Source organism: Cygnus olor, chromosome 3 (assembly GCF_009769625.2).
Source record: "Cygnus olor isolate bCygOlo1 chromosome 3, bCygOlo1.pri.v2, whole genome shotgun sequence".
Classification (NCBI taxonomy): domain Eukaryota; kingdom Metazoa; phylum Chordata; class Aves; order Anseriformes; family Anatidae; genus Cygnus; species Cygnus olor.
Window position 1 is genome coordinate 110,676,468 of NC_049171.1, and position 7,684 is coordinate 110,684,151.

Genomic DNA, 7,684 nt, shown 5'->3' on the forward strand with positions numbered 1-7,684 from the left:
ACAAAATAACATGTTCCCTATTGATTGCTGTCATAGAGTGAGAAAAGCACCCTTATTCCATTCCCTAGGCAAAATTTCCCTCCCTTCACCCTAGTTTCTTTAAAATTAAAAGAAAAAGTCTTCAGAGATGAATCTTTTCTAGTTCAAGCTCTACGCTTAGTACTGCAAAATGAGAAGAGCCCTTCACTTTTATTGATTTTAGCATCCCTGGCTATGCTTGGAAGCCACATAATGATGTTCTGTTGTGGAAAAATCTTGGCATTGCTATCTTACATGCTATTTCATGTGCATCCCTCATTTTAATTGATACAAGAACTATATGAGGGGGGTTAACATGTTGCATTTAGAAAGCGGCACTGGTTTGAAGCAGCTCTTGCACCTGAAATCTTGCAATTCTCTCTTGCCATGTGGATTAGTGGCTAGCCCACTTATGATGCATTTATCTGGCTTATGAAACAAGCTTAACTAGCTTCTTCATCCTGGCCCATTGTACATGCTGTTCGTGTGTATGTTCCCCAGGCATTATGTCCCTAATGGCTTGGGTTTTCTTACAGTGAAACAGTATCTGCAGTTGGGCTCTGGGTGAATCTGTCTCAAGGGCTAGGCCAGATATGTGCTATCTTAAATAGAGGTGTTTGGAGACAGGATTTTAATAGGGGAGCAAATAATAATTAAAAAAAAAAAAGCATTCTCGCTTGCCCACTATCATATCTTTATTCCATCACTGTGTATTCTTGGGGGGACGAGGGAGGGTGTCAGGATTTACCTCTGCTCAGTAATAATTCATGCTCCCCACTCTCTGCTTTGACTTAGTTTGCTTGTCCTGGCTTTTGTGGGGAAAGGGCTAAATACAGCTCAGTCAACATTTACTAGTGAGCTTTTTCAATAGTTAATTCCTCCCTGCAGGCACTTCATCTATTTGCCACAAATAAGCTTCATTAGCTGTTTCAGTACTGTGAAAAATCAAGGTTTTTTGTTGTTATTTAAATCTAAAATATCTCTTCCTGTATTCTAGCAATCAGGTAAACTCTTAAGGAAAAAGAGTTCTAGATCTTTTCAGCAAGTATTAAAATCTGAATGGAAAATTTGCTTTATTCTAGCCCTACCTTATGCAGAAATACTTGTTCCTGTCTAATGGGGGTCATTTGTTGTCCTGTTGGTATAAGTCACTGTGACATTAGAGGCCTCAATAAAAAAAAAAAAGTATTTCTTCCCTTTTGGAGTAGTGCTAATTTTACCTCTTACCTTCACTGCATGGCCTATTAAGTTTTAAATAACATCCCCCAGGTAGATAGCTTATGTTCCTGTAACCTGTTGTTGCAGCCTGTTTTCCCAACCAAACTGCACAGAACAAGATTGCAATGCACATCTGCTTGTCAGCCTGGCAGCTGGAGGAGGGCTCCTTGTCTTCACCGTGCCATGTGCGGAGTTCTGCTTTCGTGTTGCTGGCACAAGGAGCAGAAGTTCAGGGAGGAAAGGAAGAGTGGGGCTTTGCTTCTTGATTTTATTTTTTCTTTCTCACAGCAATTCCTTAACACTGGAGATTAGGGAAACAGTTTCTATTCTAGGTGATGAATAAAACATATTAGGAGTCTTCAACAGAGATTTAGGATGATGCTAAGGGGCATCTTCCAACCGCAGAAGTTGTGCTCCTTCCCATAATTTTTTTTATTTTAAATTTTTCCCCAAAGCCTAGGAATGGTAATTAAACTGTAGCTGCAGGAATAATGACAGATATAGGCCCCTTGCCTACATCTTTTCATCACTGCACCCATCTCCCATCTGTTTTTTATTTGCCCTAAAGCTTAAGTGGTTTCAGGATCCTCCACTTGCATGCGTGTTTCTACTATGTGCCCATTTTAAATCTCTCCAGGTATTTTAATGAATTAATTAATTGACAGTTGCTGACCTCAACACGAGTACATCCTGTAAGTCCTGACTTGCATCAGGCACTTTTCTTAGCACAGCAGCCTTCTGGGGGCTATTCCAAACCTAAACCTTTGTGTTTTCCAATAACTTTCCCTTCTGAACCACTCCATGTAACCCTGATGTTGGCTTTCCCTGCCAAAGCAGGAAAGACAAGGGTGGCATTAAAGACATGAAAGGGAATATTTTGGGAAGTGCCTGACCACATGACCTCCTTAGAATATTTTTGGGTTTTCCCACTGGAGTAGTGTTGATACCCACTACAAACTACCCTGTGGCATGTCCAGTAAGAGCTGGTGGGATTTATGTTAGCACCTGTAATGCTGGTAGGTTGTGCCCTGTAAGAAAGTCACCTTGTAAAGGGGGTGCTAGTGCTTCCCGCAGCATTACTAGGTGATAACCTGGAACTAGAACTGGAATAACCTACGAAACATTGTCAGCACTGGAATCTGTGTACCGTGTGAGAACAAAACACTGTATGATCATGGCCCATTATCTAATTATACAAGAACTTAGAGCCCTGGCGGGTGAACAACTAATTAACTTATCCACTTTTAAAAGGGTAACAAAGAAGTAACGGATATTTGTTTGAGCCAAAAAAAGGCTCTTGCTCCAGTGCTGTCCAGTGAAGTCACGTGTTCCTTGAGAGGTGAAGGAGGCAGTCTGGTGTGGACATAGCTCTCTGCATCCTGATCCTCTTAGTACTGTGATGGGGTTGTAGAGGCAGGAAGTTTGCTTTTAGGAGTAGATTGCTTGCTCAAAAACAACTCAGCTTTTGAGATGCAACGCATAATTCACTGACTCACGAACCCAGCTTACCCAGGAAGGCAGCTGATGCTGGACCTTGCTTGCCTTCAGTGCAATATGAGTGATCTACATTTGAGGATTTGCTTGTGCAGAATTCTAAACAGAGTATATCTGGAGCATTTGATCCTTTGGTGTGGATGGGAAGTGCTGGGGATAGGCCATGGTTTTACCCCACGTTGGGGCTTGCTGTTATCACCTGGGAGAAGAGCTGCCTGTCAAAAAAGCAGTGGCATTTCTCTGTATGATTAAAGGTCCTGCAGCTTTTGTGTCAGTGGTGGTAGGACCTCTGTATAGAACTCATGCTGAATGCATCAAGATTTAGTACCCTAGACTCTAATTTTACTTTCCAAGCAGCAATGGACAGCTTCTGCCTCACCTAGAGGCACGTGCCTTCCTTCAGAGCCCTCATTCCTGCCTCTCAGGATCTGTACACTATCGCCTGGCTTGTGAAACACCAAACACCTTGTTGTGTGAGCCAGGGTTCCCAAATGTGAGGGACGCACCAGCCTCTCAGGAGCAGAGTGGGCACCACTGACCTGCTGTTCTTTGCCGTTGCAGGATGCAGACAGGTCTCCTCCCAGGCATAAGCGTGGCTCAGCAGGGCAGCACACCTCTCCTTGTGCTGCAGCAGCAAGCTGTGCTGGGCTGCCGGGGGATCTGGAAACGGAGCCTTCATCTGCCTGTGAAATCAAAACCAGCAGGCATTCTCAAAAACAACCTGTAGGCTATAAAACACAACTGTGTGGCTGCGGTGCTCCTGATAGCTCACAGCTCACACCTGGGACAGGGCAGACCGTCTTAGAGCTGTTGCAGTGGGTTGCAAGGACCAGATAGCTACCCTGGCCAGACAAAATAAGTTTAAAAAAAACAACCTACAAAAAACAAACAAACTAAAAAAAAAAAAACCACGCCAAACATGGAAAGCAGAATTTGAAGTACTGTGCCATCCAGACCCAGAGGTTAATTATTTTAATCAGAAAGGCCTAATTGCCTGCAAGTGACTGAGAATGAGATTTCAGCGCGTGCAGTGACACTCATGCAGTTTCTGGGGAGCAGCTGATGTGCTCTTGTCCACATTCTTGCAGTAACATGGGTGTGTATGTCTCTGGGTTGCTGTTGATTACAGAGCTGTTGACGTCTTTGACACTCAAACTGGCTTTCTCCAACTTTCCCCAAATACACAATGCAAGTTTCTGCTGAAAAAGGTGGGTAACTAACTTGGGAGGTAGATCGGTCCCTTATAAATCAGTATGCTTGCTATTTTTGGAGGTTTGCTTAAGGAGTGGAGTGGGTCAGAAGGAAGTGACTTTTTTTTTTTTTTCTTCCCCATCCCCCCTGACATTGTAACACAGTTGTTGCTTTCAAGAATATCCATGGTCTGTTTTCTTCAGACTATTGGCTCGTCTGGTAAAATAATTAGCTGTTAGGCAGACAGAGGGAAAGGATCACATCTGCACAAGACAGGAAGACTGGGACAGTAGAAAGGGGAAAAAAAAAATCCCTGCTTGAATCACAGCTGCCCACCATGCATAATAACAGAGCTTGCCAAGAATATTCAAATTGATTTAGGGAGAAAAGCTGAGGAAACCGTTTAACCCCAGCCTGCTTGGACCTGTGACAGTATCTCTATAGGCTGCTCCCACTTTAGGCCAAAAGAAGGGTTTTCAAGCCGTGTGTTTCACCAGCCATCCTTCCTCTACCCCCTTTTGCAGCAGGAACACAAAATACGGCCTCACTGACAGGCACGAGGCCGTGTGCTGCAGAGCAGCTTTCCACGCGGAGAAAATAACCAAAGGTGGGAACATTTATTTCATATTGATGGGATTAAGTTGTAATTGGATCATGTGATTAAAACCCGAGAGCCAGGCAGATCATTTGTGACTAATTTCAGGCAGTGGGAACCTTTCTGCTGCCTGCAGAGCGCTCTGAGTTAGGCCCCCTCTCACCACGATCGGTCTGCACAGGCATCATCTGCGAGCAGCCTTCTCAAGTGCACGAGGCCAAAGTTACTTGCTTGAGAGTTTCTGAGAACACATCTCCGCTGCAGGCTGCTCGCAAGCAGTTATGAGCGAGGATTTTGCATCAAAACTGTGGGTAGTGATTAGTTTGGACATGCGAGTCATCCAGCGAATCCCTTTCCCTACTTAAATACATCTATTATCCAGAATCTGTAAGGAGATGCTTGCTTAATGGTTAAAAAATGGTTTGTGGGGAATACGGTTTGGTATTTGTTCTCAGAACCTGTTGTCTCTGAGACCAGCTTTTCCTACAGGAGTCCCAGGCTCAGTCCCAGCAATCTCTTTGCAGTAAACCCACAGAAGGCTAGCTAGAGAAATGCACAGAACCATGTCCAAATAAAACAAAAGCACTGTAACACAGGTATTTCAGTGCTTGCTTTCAGGTGCTGGTGCTCAGGTTGAAAGCTGGAGCCCTAGATGCCACCCAAGCTGTGGGTGGGCCTTTGCTGCCAGCTGGAGCAGCAAACCCCAACATTCAGGCCCCCCAAACTTCTCAGCTGCAGCCTCGCTTACATCGGGAAGCCTTTGGCACACGAGGTTTTTTTCCGGTTAAAACACAAGTTCCCTGGGTACCTAAATGTCTGCTGCGAGGCAAATCCAGGACTGCTGAGACCCTGACAGCACTCAGCAGCTATGCGATTTGTCCATGCCTAAACCACAACAGGCCTCAGCAGCAAAACATTCCCCATCGAGCTCGCCTGCAGAGCCAGGCTGCAAGATGTGCGCACAAGATGTTTTTGGATCAGGTCTCACATAAAAGCAGCTGTGGGAGGAAATGGGCCCAGTAGTCAGACCACATTCACCATTAATATTCATTTATGCACAAATACTAACACAATCGGGGAGGACTTCTAAAGGAACGAGCCTCACTAACTCCAGGAAGAGACACTTCTGGGCTCTGGACAAATAATTTAGAGGCCACTGAAAGGAAACCCGAACACTCTTCCTCTGTTTTGTGAGAAGGATCTCTCCTGCAAAGAGAGCCTGCCGGCGCATCCTAAGGGGAAGGAGACATCTCCTTCCAGCCCAGGGTTAAGCACCTCCCTGACTCCAAGCACAGGGGCACCACGCAGGTGCTGGACACGCAGTGATGTTGCAAAAGGCTGGGATACAGGGGCAGTACGGACCAAATCTGCAGATAGGTGGGTGTCTTCAGAGAGGTTTGAGGATGCGTGCTTGCAGTTCGGTTCTAAAAGGAGGAAAGAGTAACAAACCAGAACCAGAGGAGGGTTAATTGCATATTTTTCCCTGTGAATGTTATTTGGAAGCTCTGAAATCACATCCCTGAAGCAGGCAGGATCAAGCAACATCCCAAAGAATGAGATATTCAGAGCCCCGGCCTTACGGCAGCAAGTCCTCAGCTCACGGAAAGAGAAAATGGAATAGGAAAAACTCAACCCAGGGAAAGAAAAATAAATGATCAGAATGGCAGGGGGGGAATACAGAAAACAGAGAGACCACAGCGAGTGGAAGGGCAGCAATGAGCGGAATAGCACTGGCTTACTGACCACAGTTAGAGTCAGGACCACCATCACAAACAGCTTTGCTGGTCTTTGCTGGTGACCTCAAGCACAGTCTGAATATGCTCCTCAGAGGACTTGCTCTGTGTGAAGTGACAACAGCCAGTCTGCAAACATGTAGTGCTCCTGGCCAGACTCCTTTCGAAGGAAATGAACTAAGTCCTGGACAGGGTAAGAGAGGTGTCGAACCTCTCTAGGGGTCTAAGGAAGCCTTCATTTGACTTGTCCCAGCCTCGCATTTTTATTTAAAGTAATTGATGCATCATGGGTTACAGCCCACTGGAACCAGCTGTTTCACAGGGAGCACAGCAAAGATGGAGGTCTGGGTTTTCCTCGAGGACGTAGCTGCGCTTTGAGAAGCAAAGCCTGGAAAAGCACATGAGAGGGAGGAGGGAGAAAAACCTTTCTCCCAAAGGTTTGTTCGAGTTTCCCGCTCATGCTGGAGAAGTTGTTAAAGGGGTAGGGAGTGTAAATCCACTAACACCAGGAATCCATTTTCTTTCAAACCGAATTCCTCCGTGAACCGCTGTGAAGGAGAAAACACACGAGACCAAATCCAAAAATCATGTCGCTGTCTCCTTAGGAACCTCAGATAGATGGTTAAGCATCACCTTACACTGACGGTCCATCTGACTTCCAGTATCTGCACGCACAAGAAGATGCCTGCCAACTTCAAGGCAGATATTCATGTGCACACCAGGCAGGATGAAGCCTTAAAACCTCTAGTAGTTACACTTTTACTGCCAGAAGCAACATTTTAATCTACGTATTGGCTCCCGACAGAGGCTGTATTCTGAGGCACTGCAACATCTTTCCTCCATCTGAATAATTGGGAGTGCCTGTCTTTAATCTATTTTCAAGAATTGTTGGGTTTAATTTTTTTTAATTTTTTTTTTTTTTTTTAAGTACAAAAGAAAATGTTTCTGTGTATACATTCATGGCAACAGAGCTACACAGAGACATAAACTAATGGAAGGTCCATATGTCGAGAGAATACCGTATGTAATGAGAACTGCTGCATTTTTGTAAAATGTAATGGGACAGATACGCAGCAGCTGTGGGTTACTCAAGAAGCAGCTAATTTAGCAAGCTGAATTCAAGGATATTTCCCAGATCTCCCAAACAATGAATAGCAGTGTTGTTTAAGATTACCATTATGCCTTACATCCTCCTTTGACTGGAAGCAGGGGGAGGAAGCCTCTATCTGTGCTTCTGGGGCAGAAGTACATGATTAGTGCCTAGCTATCATAGGAAGCCCCAGGGGAGCAAAGGGGTCTGGACTTGAAGGAAGGAAGGAAATCGTGTAGGATAAACAAAAAAGAGCCTCAGGAAAGCAGTTGAGATGGGCAAGACTTGGTGAAAAATAGAAAAGAGGAATAAAAAAGGAAGGGACCTATTGGAGTTCTAGCTAAT